The sequence below is a fragment of the Carassius auratus genome, chromosome 34, assembly GCF_003368295.1.
Source record: "Carassius auratus strain Wakin chromosome 34, ASM336829v1, whole genome shotgun sequence".
Classification (NCBI taxonomy): domain Eukaryota; kingdom Metazoa; phylum Chordata; class Actinopteri; order Cypriniformes; family Cyprinidae; genus Carassius; species Carassius auratus.
This window is the reverse complement of record NC_039276.1, coordinates 27,280,303-27,298,214: the sequence shown is the minus strand read 5'-3', so window position 1 is coordinate 27,298,214 and position 17,912 is coordinate 27,280,303. Positions and strand designations below refer to the sequence as shown.

Genomic DNA, 17,912 nt, shown 5'->3' with positions numbered 1-17,912 from the left:
CCTCTGCTTTTTTTGTCATCGCCATAAACAGCTTGGATTCCACTCTGCCTCCCTCACTAATTCCGGTCAAATATGCTGATGATTTAACAATTGCTGAATTTTTTATGGGATCCCTACCAGGATTAACTCAGAAGGCCTTGGATTTAGTGGCGGATTGGGGACAGGAATTTTCATTGGCAATGAAAAAAGGTAAGACAGTGGACATGATCATTAGCACCAGGAAATATGAAAACATTCCCTGCCCTCCCTCTCCTGTAATATCAGGATATGCATTTGGCATAGTTTCCATCTTTAAACCAAATTTCTTCTGACCTGTCATGGGATGCCCATGTTAAGTACATGATTTCGAAGGTGCGTCCTAGAATACACTATCTCTGTGTTGCTAAAAACTAGTGTTGTTTTAATGAAAGTATATCTGACATTTATACGGCCAGTCCTTGAGTACGCTAGCCCGGTATGGAGTGGACTACCTAAAGGTCTCTCTGATGAGCTAGATAGGGTCCAAAACATTGAATAGGTGTTCCAACTTCTTCTGTCCCATTACTGAATGAGAGGCGGGACAAGGCCACTATACATACTTTTTAAAAACTACTCAAGGACAGATCATCACCTCTGCATTGTTTCCTGTCTGTGGCTCCAAAACCTACTTACCTACTACGGCAGCATAGGGAGTTTGTTGTGCCCAGGAGTAAATCAAAAAGACATGAACTTTCTTTTATTCCATGTGCTCTTAAACTGTTTTATAAATAATTGACAGTTTGTTTTGTTTTTTTGTTTGAAGCCTGTTTTGTTTAATTTATTTATTAATTGTATAAGGTTGTTTTGAGTCTGTGTTCTTTTTGATACATTTCAGGGTTTTGTTCTTCAATATCCTGCCTTGTCAAGCTCTAAATAAAACAAACTAACTAACTGTTGCCTATCTTTTAGAAAGCTGGTGATCCACTGACAGATAGAGCTAGGAACAGAGAGCTGGGTCAGTTTGGTCTGGAGGGCTGTTGGGATGATGGTGTTGAAACCCGAACTAAAGTCCACAAACAGGATCCTCACATAAGTCCCTGTTTTGTCCAGATGTTGCAGGATGAAGTGCAATCCCATGTTGATTGGCAAACTGCAGGGGGTCCAGTAAGGGTCCAGTGATGCCCTTCAGATTAGCCAGAACCAGTTTTTCAAACAACTTCATGACGACAGACGTTAGAGCCACAGGTCTGTAGTCGTTAAGTCCTGTTATCTTGGGTTTCTTTGGAATGGGGATTATGGTGGAGCGTTTGAAGCAGGAAGGCACTTCACACAACTCCAGGGATCTGTTGAAGATCTGTAAAAAGATGGTGGCCAGCTGGTCAGCACAGATTTTCAGACAGGCTGGTGTAACACCATCTGGGCCTGGTGCTTTTCTTCTTTTGTTCTCCCTGAAGACCTGGCACACAACATCTTCACAGATTTGAAGAGCAGGGGGTGTGGAGATGGGGATTGCAGGAGGTGTTAACGGATGTGTAGGGAGATGGTCAGAATGGGTGTTTGGGGTTTTAAATCTACAATAAAACTCATTCAGGTCATTAGCAAATCGTTGATTAGCCTCAGTGCAAAGGGATGGTGTCTTGTAGTTTGTGATGGCTCTCAGACCTCTCCAAACTGAAGTTGAGTCGTTGGAAGTAAACTGGTCTTTCAACTTTTTAGCGTAGGTCTTTTTAGCCGATCTAATCTCTTTGTTCAGTGTGTTCCTGGCCTGATTGTACAAGACTCTGTCCCCTTTTCTGTAGGCATCCTCTTTGGCCTGACGAAGATGTCTGAGTTTTACTGTAAACCATGGCTTATCATTGTTGAATGTTAAATAAGTCCTGGTAGGAATGCATATATCCTCACAGAAACTAATATAGGATGTTAGAGTCTCTGTGAGTTTGTCCAGATCGGTGGTAGCAGCTTCAAAAACACTCCAATCAGTGAGGTCAAAACAGGATTGTAAATCCTGCTCTGTTTCGCTGGTCCTTCTCTTCACAGTCTTTAAAACAGGTTTAGCAGATTTAAGTTTCTGCTTGTAGGTCGGTATAAGATGAACCAGACAGTGATCAGAACGTCCAAAAGCTGCTCATGGAACAGTGATATACATCCTTTATTGTGGTGTAACAGTGATCCAAAATATTACTGTCTCTGGTGGGACATGTAACATGCTGTCTGTATTTTAGCAGTTCACGGGAGAGATTCAAGTCCCCAAGAATGATAAAAAGAGTCCGGGTGTTGTTGTTCTGTTTCTGTGATCTGATCAGCGAGTTTCTGTAAAGCTGAGCTCACGTGCACTTGCGGAGAAATGTAAACACTCACCAGAATGAACGAGTGAAACTCCTGCGGCGAATAGAACGGCTTGCAGTTGAAAAACTGCATTTCTAGATCAGGGCAGCACATCTTCTTTAACACAGTTACATCTGTACACCACCGTTCATTGATGTAAAAGCATGTCCCGCCGCCACGCAATTTCCCTGTTAATTCTGCTTTGCGATCCGCTCTAAACAGCCGAAAGCCCGGCCGATGGAGCGCGCTGTCACAGATTAAATGGACATGGCATTTAATCTGCTAGTGGAGAGGCACCCCATCAACAAAAAATGGTGAACTAATATATCACAAATAATATAACTTAATACAAATTTTAATTTTTTTCTAGAAGGGCCTGTCTTTTATTCCAGGGGGGATGGGGGGTGCACTGGAACATATTGGATGAGGCTTAAACCAGGAGCTTACTTTGAGTGGGGAGAGAGTAGAGAGGGAATTACATTATTATATGCTTTACCAATTGTGCTAAAAGCAGTCCATGTGTCAAAGGTGCAAGATAAGAATGAGACAAAAAAAATAGCTTTTTTAGCGACCCTATTTCCCAGCTTCTAAGAATATGATTTGTATATAAAACTTAGAAAACCTAGACGAGGGGAAATCCTCCAATAAGGGAGACATATGTTAAATATGCATTAAGATTGAATGAGATGATTAGGATATAAATAAATAAATAAACCTCAACCCATCTCTTTTAGAGAACTACAGACCAGTTTCTCTTCTTCCTTTCATTGTAAAAACACTTGAAAGAGCTGTGTTCAAACAAGTCTCTACATTTCTCACACACAGCAATCTTCTTGACAGCAACCAATCTGGCTTCAGAAGTGGACATTCAGCTGAGACGGCCTTGCTCTCAGTTGTTGAAGCTCTAAGACTGGCAAGAGCAGAATCCAAATCTTCAGTACTTATATCCTGCTTGATCTGTCCGCTGCTTTTGACACGGTTAATCACCAGATCCTCCTATCAATGCTACTGGCAAAGAGCATCTCAGAAACCACAATTCAATGTTTGAGTCTTACCTATCAGATAGGTCCTTCAAAATATCTTGGAGAGGTGAGGTGTCCAAGTCTCAACATCTAACTACTGGGGTGCCTCAGGGCTCAGTTCTTGGACCTCTTCTCTTCTCTGTCTACATGGCATCATTAGGTTCTGTCATTCAGAAACATGGCTTTTCATACCACTGCTATGCTGATGACACTCAACTCTACCTCTCATTCCATCCTGATGATCCGACGGTAGCTATTCGCATCTCAGCTTGTCTAACAGACATTTCTTCCTGGATGATGGACCATCACCTTCAACTCAACCTTGCCAAGACAGAACTGCTTGTGATTCCAGCAAACCCATCGTTCCATCACAATTTCACCATCAAGTTAGGCACATCAACCATAACTCCTTCAAAAACAGCTAGAAGCCTTGGAGTTATGATTGATGACCAACTGACTTTCTCAGACCACATTGCTAAAACTGTCCGATCCTGCAGATTTGCTTTATTCAACATCAAGAAGATCAAGCCCTTTCTTTCGGAACATGCTGCACAACTCCTTGTTCAAGCTCTTGTTCTGTCCAGGCTGGACTATTGCAATGCCCTCTTGGCAGGTCTTCCAGCCAATTCTATCAAACCTTTACAATTAATTCAGAACGTGGCAGCAAGATTAATTTAGCAAAAAAAATACACATCACACCTCTGTTTATCAATTTGCACTAGCTTCCAATAGCTGCTCGCATAAAATTCAAGGCATTGATGTTTGCCTACAAAACTACCACTGGCTCTGCACCCATTTACCTAAATTTGTTACTTCAGACTTATGTGCCCTCTAGAAGCTTGCGTTCTGCAAGTGAACGTCGCTTGATTGTGCCATCCCAAAGAAGCACAAAGTCACTTTTACGGACTTTTAAATTAAATGTTCCGTCCTCCCCAACTCAATCCGAGCAGCTGAGTCCTTACCATCTTCAAGAATCAGCTTAAAACACATCTCATCCATCTTTATTTGACCCTCTAACTTTATCACTCAATATTCTAATTCTATTCTTAAAAAATCTAACTACCTTTCAAATCTTTCTGTATTCTATTTTTATTTTCATTTGTTATGCAATTATATATATGTGTTTATGTGTAAAGACCTCTAACTAGCTTGTTCTACTCTATTATTTTTTTATTCTATCTGTTTTCTTTATATGTATTATATTATTTAAAATCCCATGCTATGTGTACTGTGTTAACCTAACTAAGACTTGTTATAGCACTTATATATCATTGCTCTTTTTGTTGTTTTTGATTGCTTCCACTGTCTTCATCTGTAAGTCGCTTTGGATAAAAGCGTCTCCTAAATGAATAAATAAATGTAAATAAATACTGAGTCAAAGTGTTACTCTTAGTCATACAGTCATTCAGGGGTGCATTTTCCAAAAGCATAGTTAGCAACTTTGTTGGTTGCAATATAATTTCAAGTTGCCAACCAAGTAAGTTGCTAACAGGTTAGCAACTATGCTTTTGGGAAACGCACCCCAGGTTGGCTTCAGACAGTTGGTTCTTGCAAGAAATTAAAAAACATAGAGGACTTTCTCTGTTTCTTGCATTGAAAAAATTGCCACGACAGTACCATTTACAAGAAGCTCTAGGTGGGGTCGAAAAATAGACATGTTCCAGGATTATTGTGGCGAATAATAGAGGACGATCAGAGAACTGTTTAAGGAACAGTGGGCAGGGAGGAAGAATGTACTCAAAACTGGAAGACTTTCTGAATGTATATAAGCGGAAGGCTGTTTTAGAAAGGATCATTTAAAAGATGAAAAAGAGGAATTTATTAATAATTTATTGTTATTGTGTGAATAATATGTAATCAATAAAATAGTAACTGTAGTCTGATTATGAGTGCATTAATATGTAATTTTAACAAGTACTTAATGTTTGGAATCTGATTATGTAATCAGTTACTCCTCAGCTCTGCTCACAGGTCTGAGTCTTGTATTGTCTTGAACACTTCAATGTATAAAAGTGCAACAGGATTCAAACCTGTAACGATAGCAACAGCAACCAACGCGACTGCCATGTCCATAACACTGAAAAGTCTGTACTTTTGAAAAGACAACAGTCCTATCGAGCTGCAAGTTCATTCGTAAAATCTTCACTAACCGTCAGCAACTTTTAAGGGTGGAGAGGAGAAACCTTCAGCTGACAAACAGCTCATCTCGATGTTGCTGTAAGTTACCAAAGCAGCACATTTGTGCAGCGCCGATCAGCTCTCTCACATGTATGATGTGACAGACACTCTCGTAAATAACTAGACTGCGTGTGAATATAATCGTATAAATACAGGACTGACAGCAGTATAACAAGCTCTTTTTTTTAGTTTCTAACCTTTGACCTCACTACATCATATTTTTGTGAATTGCTGGCCTTCTGGAAAGTATGTTCTTTTACTGTACTCAATACTTGGTAGGGGCTTCTTTTGCTTTAATTTCTGCCTCAATTCAGCGTGGCATGGAGGTGATCAGTTTGTGGCACTGCTGAGGTGGTCTGGAAGCCCAGATCTCTTTGACAGTGGCCTTCAGCTCATCTGCATTGTTTGGTCTCTTGTTTCTCATCTTCCTCTTGAAAATAGCCCATAGATTCTTTCTGGGGTTCAGGTCTGAGGAGTTTGCTGGCCAGTCAGACACACCAACACCATGGTCATTTAACCAACTTCTGGTGCTTTTGGCAGTGTGCCCAGGTGTCAAATCCTGCTGGAAAATGAAATCAGCATCTACAAAAAGCTGGTCAGCAGAAGGAAGCATTATGTGCTCCAAGATTTCTTGGTAAAGGGGTGCAATGACTTTGGTTTTCAAAAAACACAGTGGACCAAAGTACTTATTATACTACACCGGCTGTCCTAATTTGATTGATAACTTTGACATTTGACATTTAACCCTCCCCCACACGACATTGACCTTTTGATCTTTTAATGGTCACAGATGTTGTTACAACATGTGATATGACATCCGTTTGTAATAAATCATGTTTATACGTCATCAGCTGTGAAATTACAACATCTGTGAATCATCGGCAGCTGTGACTTGTCATCTGTTTTGTAATATATCATGTCATAAGGGATTATTCTAATGACAAGTGTGATGGTCACCTGTTTGAAAAATAGACACCGTGAAAGATAAATCTTGTCTGTGCATGAACATCTGGTAACACGCAAACTTAAGGTGAAAGATTTTATGTTCTGTCACTTGTAGGCTTGGGTATCGAGTATAGAGTATCGATTGGAAGCTTTGTGATTTTCCCGGAATCGTTCAAAAGTTTACATTTCGATTCCTAGTCCGCCGACCGGAAGAAGAAGAAACCGCTGAACACCAACAAAGAAGCGAGTCGAACATGGATAGCATGCGTCGGCGGTTCTAAGTGTGGTTTCAATTTCCTAAACAGAACGAAATCTTGGCAAAATGCAACATTTGCATTAAGATTGTTTCGTGCATAGGAGGGTGCACGTCGAACATGATAATGCACCTCCAAGTTCATGGAGAGAAATATGTGCCCCGTTTTTGACGCGCTGGGCCGACCGTACTCCGCTGCCTCTTTTTTTCTCCTATTTAAGCGTTCAAACTTCTTCTACACCCAGCGAACATGTTTTCTCCACAGCAGGAGATAATAAATGAATCTGTCCAGAATGCTCACGCATCCTGCCTGAGAAGGCAGATATGATAATTTTCCTGAACAAGAACTGTTTCTGATTTTATACTGTACCTGCTGCTAAACTATACTGGGTTTTACAAGTTGTTTCTTATTGTAGGACCCTATGATTTCCGCAATGCAGAAAACGTGGACGGAATCGTGGAATCCAGTCATAAAAACGGAATTTACAGTTTAACACGGAATGTAACAGAATTTGCCAAATTTTGAATAAATTAATAAAAAGTTGGTCATTGCACTTACATCAAATAGTGATATGGACTAGTATCTGAAAATATTAAGCCGTAAAAGTCTATTTAAATATGAATCCTGCATGTTCTGCGTGTCTGTGTTAATGAATGGCACAGAAGCGTGTCTTCATTCATCACACACGGAATCGCGCATGACACTCGCGGTGATTTCAGAGTTTGTCGTATCTCTAAATACGTTTTTAAAAAAAGTAAAAAGAAAAAAGTAAAAGGTTCATAGAATTAAAATTGATGAAAAAGTGAGATATGGGGTGTTATTCTCAGTGATAAATCAAATAGATGCTCTTGTGAATGTGACCAGAGGATTGAGTGCTCTTTAGTATCCAAACCTGCTTTTGGAAGCCCTCCAGATGCTCTGTGCCCCCTCACACAAACTCTCACACTGAGCAGTGCCTCATAATGCATGAGCAAGGGTGTGGAGACTATTTCCTTCAGAAAGATAGATCATTTAAAATATCCTAAACTTTTTTTTGACCCTGCCTCTTAAAAGAATTGGAATCGAGAATCGTTAGGAACTGTAATCGAAACAAGGACTCGAAATCGGAATCGGAATTGTTCAAATTCAAACGATACCCACCCCTATAAAACCTTCATTAGATTCAATTGAATTGTAAATTTTAACCTTTAATAATAATATCTGGCTCCCTGTATGTTTACAGCATAAGTTCTTGATAAAAATGTACATGTAATTACCTGATCATTATCCAAATGGATTAATATTGAATTAAGAACGGAATTTAATCAATCCAGCTTATGAATTAAAATTGTAAAAATTGTGTTTTAAAAACAATAGCCATGTAAACATTGTAAAATGTTGTCAACTTAATAAAATTCAGTTACCAAATGTTTTGACAATCACAATATACCCCCCCCCCACACACACACACACTTCAACTATTCTTACAATACAGGCTATTTTACTTATCTGTTTGACCTGCACTTTGCAACAACACAATCTTTTTTCTGCAGTGACTTTCAAAATGTTTTATATAACAATGTCTAACATATTCACATTTTATATAGTGTGAGAAAGTGAACTAAACCACGCAAAATCTGATAAAAGCAGTTGGACTAAAATGGTTTTCCAGATATGAAATTTTCATTGGAATTTAAAAAACATATTAGCACAGCTCAAAACAACCAAATTTAAATGAGTAACAGTTTTAATTAAATGTGCATACTTCCTTTATTTTAGAAAATCACAAATGTTCTGTTATTATTTTGAGAGTGCAAAAATAAAAGTAAACACATGTCTTTTATCTGTATGACTAAAAAATATGTATTTTATGTTTCAGCTGTTTGAATGCGCCGTTGAAAATATAGCTGAAAATATAGTTGAATATATAGTTGAAAAAATAGCTGTTTGAAAATATGCTTAGGACCAATACATAACCTCCAAATACATAAACCTGCGTTTACTCTCATATGCACGCAGGCACTGTCACAATCTAATGCTGGATCCTTAAAAAAACTACTGAAACGTAAAAATAGTGAAATTTTCCGGAATACAATCATCACTCAAATTAAAGTGATTAAAGTAATTAAAGAAACTCAAATTATTAAAACATAATAATTATCAAACTGTTAACTGAAGAAAAAGAGCGGAAGGGGGGGGATTGGGATCTAAATAACAAAAATAATTATAACTATTTACTTACAAACAGTAATAATTTAATGCATTGCTGCACATGCAACCTATTTTAACATGCTTTGAACCAGCCGTGGAGGGACCAGCTGCGTTAGCATTGAGTTAGCAGTGCAAAAGGTTGTAGGTTAAAATCCAGGGGACACACATGCTGGTAAAAAATGTATAGCCTAAATGCACTGTAAGTCGCTTTTGGTTAAAAGCATACTCTAAATGCATAAATGTCAATGTAAATGTAACTTTTATGTCAAAACCCCATTATAAAACCCCATAGGAAAATCTTGTAGGAACCCGTGGCAAATTACAGTCATAGTTCCGGCACTCTATTGTGGTGGGGATGAATAGTGTAATACCTAAACAAATGCTTATTTCCGTCTATGTGCCATAAACTGTTTGGATGAGGAACTTGGTAAACTCTTATGGAGATGGCACTATTCCATCTATGTGCAGCTGCAGTTGAATTGATTTGGGTGAGAGGTTCTTGAACCCTACATCACTGGACAAACAGCCCTTCTGCACATAGCAATCCCCTCATGATCTAAGAAATATTAAAAACACATTATTTTGACAGTATGGATGCAGAATAATGAAATAGACTTTCCTTACATAGCATGTTTAGTTTTCCGATGAATAAATGAAGATGAGCAACCCAGAATGTCCATCTGCTTAACGGTCAAGACAACATTTGAGGTGTGGCCAAAAGGCCAGTTTAAATACTCAGGACCCCATCAAATCCTGCTTTTAGCCTTGCTTCTTAGTTTTTGCTATTAGACATGCCATCATTTAGCTTTTAGCTTTGCTTCTAGTCATGCTTTTAATCAACACTGTTAGAGTTCTTTGAGCGCGTTTCCAGCGTGCTTCAGCCTGCACACCTGCTGCTACTTAGGCACGATGAGAAGAAACACCACGTAGTCTCCTCAAACTTTACTTCTGTTCTTTAACTTTTGTATCTTTTCTTTTCCCTTTGAGAGTTCTGAGTTAAGTTCTGTAACGCCGTGTCTCCGAGTCTGACCTCGAGTGCCCGTTCAACTTCAACCAGCCCACACAACTCTGCGTCTTCAGCTAACGCCCCACCACGGGCTTCCTAAGACGTCAATTCAACGACTACTGAACTTCCAGCCAATCAGCGACATTGGGAAACCACCTTTCAATGACAACGAAGGGAACCCCTTTACACAGGAGATGCAAGTTACTTTACCTCCAGACTCTGATCTATACTGGTGTATCTGATATAATTTTAACCTAATTGAGGAACTCAATGCGAGGATTAATTAAGTGATTGATGGCTGTTCATGTCTATGCAATTTCACGTATTGCTGTAAAGTTGGGATGCCACATTTTCAGTCTCTTAAACTCATTTTTCCTTAAATTTCAATCTTCCTGCAACTTGTGTGAATGTGTGAGTGCGTTTATGTGTTAGATTAGTTTATATGTCTTAGATTTATCTAATAAAGCCTTATTGAAAAGAGAAGTATCTTGTGTTTTGTGCTTACAAGTTAATTTCTTAAACTGCCGATCTTGTTACTGTGCTAATTAATAGTGTTTTCACTATAGTTTGGATATTAATATCCAGTGCAGATTTGATGTTAAATGGCTCGTTCAGTGAATCGCAGGGCATCTTACACCCCTTACACTTGTAAGTGCACTTCATTGTAATTGTAAAAGAATTGTGCCGCATAAACATGTCAAGTCAAGTCACCTTTATTCATATAGCACTTTAAACTAAAAAGACTGTGTCAAAGCAACAGAAGAAAATTAAATAGGAAAACAGTGTGTCAATAATGCAAAACATATCACACTACTTACTGCAGGGCTATTGATTATATATATATATATATATATATATATATATATATATATATATATATATATATATATATATATATATATATATATATATATATATAATTTTAGTGTAATGTACTTCTTGCTCCTTGTGTTATTTTAATTATTGTTACACTCACAACAAAAATATAAAAAACATTATAAACTCTAAACTCACTATAAACTCTTAACGCTGTCTTAGTTCATTAATTAGGTGTTTTCTTTCTATGTAAAAAAAGGCTTAATGTGCAATTTAGTGGGTTAGGTTCAGGCTCCATATAAATGTTCTCAATTAACAGATCGCACATTTTGAATATACACTCCCAGCAGAGTAGGCCTGGTCTTGCTCTACAGTTTGCGCCAGCAAATTCCTCCTTAGGTCGATGAGCAAGTCTTTAAGTTCATTATCTGTCTCTGTTCCTAACAGCCTGGCAACTCTTGACAGATTTCTGAGACATGCCTCTATGGTATGTAGATGTCGTTGGCCACAAAAGCCATTATGGTACGTCCTTTCAATGGCACATTTTCTTTCAGTTTGTTCACATTTCATCCCAGTTCTCCAGCATGTAAAAATATCATGCTCTTATTTTAATATTTCAAAGCAGTAGTCATTTAAATTATGCACATATCCAAAAAGGAATTCATGATATCTTAAATAACCATTTATACTAGTGAAAATGTAATTTTAACATGTAAGAATTAAGTTATCAGAATTAAGATATCAAGATGTACTGTATGTGTATTACTAGTTGTAATTTCATTTTTGATATGATAAATGTATTTCTGTAAGTGCTGAAGTAATTTTTTATATCAGGAATTTGAGTTGGTACTAGTGTAAATTTAATTGTTGATATCAAGAATTAACATGGTTACTAGTAGAAATCTAATTCCTGATATCAAGCATAAACATTTTATCTAGTGAAAATTTAATTGTTGATATTAAGAATTCATATCCTGAGAATGAAAAAAGTAAAAAAGGCTTGCCATACTATATAACAGGTGCGGTTCTTCTTCATAATGCATTTTGTCATAATAATTCACATAAGGTCGTAAGAAAATGTTTTGTTGTATTTTTATAGTAGTTTTTATAATAGTTGGGTAAATGTATATTGGGATTGAAGTGATGTGGCCTAGTAAACCTTGAAATACCAGAACAAAGGCTAATAATGGCTGAATAAAAACTAAAGAATAATGTTAAAAGAATTATGCGGATAATGTCTCATGCCGATGTGTGAAAGGCTCGTTTTGTAAGAACAATAGAATTATGAATGAGGCAGTTTGTGTAGCCAAACATATGGAGACAGCACACAGGAGAGTTTACAGGAGATCACAGGGGCCATAAATCAATTGTATTAGCCTTTTATTAGCCTTCTCTAATAACACACGACATGGTCTTAGAAAATGTTTGATAAAATTCACAGTTTTATAGATTATATTATGAATTTTCAAATTAAGCATAAGTAGACTTGTGGCTTTAGTTTCATTATGGAATCAAAAAGGCTGAGAACCACTGATCTAAACTATTACTATTCCAATTAACCTTGCCAAAATGGCCATCTTATCTGCTTATCAAAATAAGAACACAATAAGATTACGGAGGAGGATGAAGAGGAAAGTTAAGGGTGATGGTTCTTGCCACTTTCATCAATCCAAAGGCCTGCGCCATACTTTTGCAATTTGATGGTATGATTGGCAGTCACGATAAAAGACCGGTCGTCTGGGATCTTGAAATTTTGGCAAATGACACCATTGCAGATTTTTTCATCCTTTTCATCTTCCATAAGGACAGTGGCATAGATGGTGCCTTCTCCTGCGAAGTTACATGTCTCATTCTGCGGCACGTGAATGTAACGGACCCGGGAGTCTGGTTTAAAAACCATCTTCACATCGCTGGAAATCGTCCCTGTTACTGATTGCTCAGTTTTTGATGCTTTACCTTCTATCCCTGCTCCCACATTTATTACCATTTCTTCCAGCCTCATTGTATCTACTCCATAGAAAATCCGAATATGCTTCCCAGTTGCATTGGCAACGTGGGTATTTGAGCGTGAAGTATCGTTTCCCATGTTTTTAAATGGGAGCTGGGAAGATCTGAATTTTTAAAGAAAGAAACAATGTAATATGTACATGTATGTAGAACACCAAAAAAGTTGTTTTCATTCAAATTCATTTGTCTGTATGAATTAGTGCTTGGGAATTCTGGCCCGTTATTGGTTCAGAGGAGAGCAAATAATTTGATATATTGTCTTAACATCAGATCATCTTCTGGCAATACACATTTTTAAATACATGCACCATTATAATTGGCAAACCCAACAAACTAAGCATCAAGTATAGAAGCAATTTTGTCATTTTAGTTAAGCTGTGATGGTATCTTAAAGGTGTAAAGATGTAAAAGTAAAGAGAAAATATAAAGAAACAGTTCTTTAGGCTGCTTTAACATACAGTATAAAATATCACTATCTCTACAATCAAGAATATCAAATAAATACTTACTGCAGAGATAAGAGAAAAAAACTGTTGTATATTCAGTTCAGGAGTTGGTTCAACCGGTGACTGGGAGTCAGTGTGTGCAGTAATCCACAAAAAGCAGCTTCAAGACCTTATGTAGCTAACAGAGAACGAGTATCTGCTTGTGAAACATTATGCCCACGGCAGATGACATATTTTCCCTGTTCTGTTGTAACCTGTAAATTTGCACTTTAACTTTTTTTCATGAGAATGAAAAATATGTGGCAAGAGTGCAACCCTTGCCCTTCCCCTCCACTCACACCTTCATCCAGAGGTGTCACGGCACATGGACCAGAGCCTGTGAGACTCTGCCTCTGGTGGGGGCGCGCACTAAGGCTAAAGCCGATCGCCACCTTTCAAAGCCTCCTGTATATATCGTGGGTCAAAAAGTGTGGCTTTCTACCAAGAATATTCCGCTCCACTCCGTATATAATAATTTAGCTCCCAAATTCATTGGCCCGTTTACTGATACCAAGATAATTAGTCCAGTGACAGTCCACCTCAAACTTCCTCCGGCGTACAGGAGAATTCACCCCGGCTTTCATGTCTCCAAATTAAAACCTGTCTTCCATTCTTACCTTAATCCGCCGGCCCATGTTCCCACACAGCCGCGACTCGTAGACGGGGAACCTACGTATTCGGTCAATCGTATTCTGGACTCGAGACGGAGGGTTGTTCTGATCAGTGGACCTCCAAATTATTTGAATGAAGCTGGGGTAAAAGTGGATCTTTTGGAGTAAAAGACCATTTAGTCAAATTTTTTCTCAGAATAAGCCGTAATGCGATTTAGCAATTATCTGTGATTAGAGGTGGTAAAATGTGGCAAGTCTGCAAAAAGAGGCAGGTTAAACTCTAAAACATGTCTATTCACTAAAAAGCCGCACTTAGAATAAATTTGGAAAAGTACTATGAGTTGTATGATTAGAAGTGGTGGAATGTGGCGAGTCTGCAAAAAGGGGCAGGTTAAACTCTAAAACATGTCTATCCACTAAAAAGCTGCACTTAGAAGAATTGTGGGAAAGTTATGAGTTGTAAGATTAGGAGCGGTTTAAAGTGGCGGGTCTGCGCTAAAGGTAGTGCCGTTTTGAGAACTTTAAAATGTTTAAAAACGCTAAAGTAAAAAGGTACCTTTATGAATTATAGTGTCTAGAATCGTGGGCTTTCTGATTTGGACAGTAAAGCTGTTCAATGTTTGGGAAAGAGACAGGTCAGCTCAACTGAAAAGAAAAAAAGGGAATAATAATAATAATAATAATATATTTATTTTGTATAGCGCCTTTAAAAGCAGCTTTCTCAAAGCACTTTAGAGACAAGCATAACAGCAAATGAATAAACACAATGTAAGTACAAGAAAATAAACGCATAAAATAAAGTTTATGTAAAAGCAATCCTAAAATAAAATGTTTTAAGAAGAGATTTAAAAGTCACTAATGAATTTGCTTCCCTGATGTTGGCCGGGAGAGAATTCCAGAGCTTAGGAGCATAGACAGAAAATGCTCGGTCACCCCACGTATGAAGCCGTGTCTTTGGAACAACCAAAAGACAACTCTGAGAGGAGCGCAGATTGCGACGTGGTGTGTAGAGGATTAATAAGTCAGTTAAATACTCAGGTGCCAGATTGTGTAGAGATTTATAGGCCAGCATAAGGATTTTAAAATCAATACGGTACCTAACAGGTAGCCAGTGCAGGGACTCCAAGACCGGAGTTATATGGTCCCTGGCCATGACCCCAGACCCCAGTACTCTAGCAGCTGAATTTTGAAGATATTGCAATTTATCCATTTATGATTTAGATACCCCAGCTAGAAGACCATTGCAGTAGTCAATGTGCGAAAAGACAAAAGAGTTAATCAACTTTTCAGCTACCGAAAAGGATAACATAGGACGTAGCCGGGCTATATTTCTGAGGTGATAAAATGATGTCTTAACTGTATTCTGGACAAAAGGCTCAAATGACATCGTGGCATCAAATATGACACCCAATTTTTTTAATTTGGACTTAAACTCCAGTGCAACGCCATCAACAGACAGAGTAGGAGACCTAACCTTTCGCAGTTGATGTGAAGATCCAAGGAGCATGACTTTTGTTTTTGAGCCGTTTAGAGATAGAAAATTATTGGACATCCAAATCTTTATTTGAGCAATAAAGTTAGAAAGATGCCCAACGTTCACTTGCTGACCCGGTCTAGTATGGATATAAATCTGTGTATCATCAGCATAAAAGTGATAGTTAAGGTTGAAAGATTGCAATAATTGACCAAGTGGAAAGATGTACATACTAAAGAGTAGAGGACCCAAGACTGACCCTTGTGGAACACCCGTATGAACAGAACCAACCTTGGACCTATAACCACCCATAAAAACAAATTGACTACGGTCAGGGAAATAGGACTTGAACCAGTCAAGAACAGTCTTTGACAAGCCAAATACATGTTCGAGGCGATTAAGTAGTAGGGCATGGTCAGTAGTATCGAAGGCTGAACTGAGATCCAAGAGAATGAGAATGGACGTGGAACCGGAGTCGGAGGCAATTAGTAAGTCATTAGCGACTTTCATCAATGCAGTCTCAGTGCTGTGTAATTTTCGAAATCCTCATTGATGTTGCTCAAATAGTTTATTTTCAATTAAGTGTTTGTTTAATTGAGCTGCAACCACAGCCTCCAAGATTTTAGATAGAAATGATAGATTTGATATTGGACGATAATTTGACAGATTTTTCACATCAGAATTTTGCTTTTTTAAAACGGGAGTAACCGCAGTAGTTTTAAGTGCTGCTGGCACCTCCCCAGTTGACAAAGAGTCATTTATTATAGCAAGAACTGAGGGACATAAAGGACCAAAACAGGATATAAACAGGCTACCAGGCATGGGATTAAGTATGCAAGTGGTAGCTTTCATACCAGAAACCTGGTTGCAGAGCATCTCAGGTTGTAATAAAGTAAATTTGGATAAAGGAATGCCAGAGAACCTAGGAGTATTAACTGCTAGATCTGCAGACTGCAAAGAATGGATATTTGTGTGAATATTGTAAATTGTTTCACTGAAAGATTTGAGAAACTCACTACACAGCCCGTCAGATAAAATCAGAGAACTGACCCCATCTGCTTTAAGCAGACTCTTAATTGTATGAAAGAGCTTCCTGGGATTGCTTTGATTTTTATCAATAATGTTTGAGAAATAGGCAGATCTTGCAGTTTCAATGACTACTCTGTAGTACGACAAGCAATCTTTCCATGCCTGGTGGAACACATTTAAACCAGAGTGACGCCATTTTCGCTCTAATTTCCGACACACAGCCTTCTGTCTACGCAAGTCACCATTATACCAGGGGGCTGACTGTGCAAATGAAACATTACGTGTTTTTATGGGTGCAAAGATGTCCAAATTGGCTATGAGGACATTATTGAATGCTGAGATTTTATCCTCAAGAGGAGAAGAAGACATGCCAACTAAAGAAGAGACAATCGAGTTTGCGAAGGTAACATGATCAATTGATTGCCATTTACGGAAAGAAATAATTCGTGAAGTCTCTCTACTAGAATGAAATGTCTCAATATTAAAAAAGATAGCTAGATGATCAGAAAGTCCAGCATCCACAACAGAGAGATTAGAAAGAGATGAGTCATTTGCAATAATTAAATCTAACGTGTGTCCTTTACAGTGAGTGGGGACATTTACAAACTGAGAAAAATTAAAACAGTCCAAGAGTGATAGAAAATCTTTGACCAAGAGACAGGCTTTCTGATCTACATGCGAGTTAAAATTCTCTTAAATCTGATGGACAATATAGAAAGAAGATCAGCAAACTCAGACAGAAAGTCCTTATTCAGTTTAGGAGGTCGGTAGATAGTGACCATGGAAGAATGGAGAGCAGAGTGAGTATCAGACACATTTAAAACAAGACATTCAAAAGTTTTAAAAGGAGGAACGGACACAGGGTGAATCTTGTATTGCAGTTTGTAAAGAACTATAATACCACCACCTCTACCTGTAGTTCATGAAACGTCAATGAGTCCAAAGCCCGCTGGAGTCAGCTGATTAAAATGAAAACCATCGTCCTGTTAAAACCATATACCGCTTGGGCCCCAGTAATCCAGCCCTGCCACAGTGGTCATAGGTGTCCCCCGACAGGTAGTAATTCCACTTCAGGGATAAGAGCTGGCGAGAGGTGTACTGTAAGGCCATGTTCATTAAAGCCTCGTCTGCACCAGCTCCCAATAAGCCTACCTGTGAGTCCACAGAGCCGATAGAAAGCAACCAAGCCAACACCAAGAAAAACAATTTAAAGGCAAACATGAAGAAAGCACGCTGCATCACAACGGAGAGAGAGAGAGAGAGGAGCGGCAGCCAAAACGCGCCAGCGTACCCTACTCTACAGCATGCCCTGTCGAGTGTCGATTAGAATTATAAGAATATTTAGGATTTAACTTTGTTCTCTTTATCTTTCTTTGTTTTATTTTTTTACATACACACACATAGACACTCACACATACACACAGAGTTAAATATATCCCTGCTGCTGAGAGCCTGAGACACAGATCCTCTGCAAAAATGACAGAGACTGGCTGCAAAAGCAGAACCATATCTGCTTGGTACTTGGAAAAGAAGAACAAGAAGCGAGCCAAGTTTTTGAAGAAAGGACTGAATGTTGATGCTTCTTTGGATAAACAGTTTAAATGGTTCACCA

At 38.3% G+C, this 17,912-nt stretch overlaps 1 long non-coding RNA gene across 1 annotated transcript; it reads right to left on the bottom strand.

Moving 5' to 3' along the window:
- Nucleotides 1–12,057: 12,057 nt before the first annotated feature.
- On the bottom strand, nucleotides 12,058–13,317 carry LOC113053673 (uncharacterized). The gene is made up of 2 exons (XR_003277275.1): nucleotides 13,211–13,317; nucleotides 12,058–12,805 (listed from the first exon to the last, which is right to left on the bottom strand). It is a non-coding gene; the product is annotated as an uncharacterized LOC113053673 (long non-coding RNA).
- Between the last annotated feature and the right edge of the window lie 4,595 nt (nucleotides 13,318–17,912).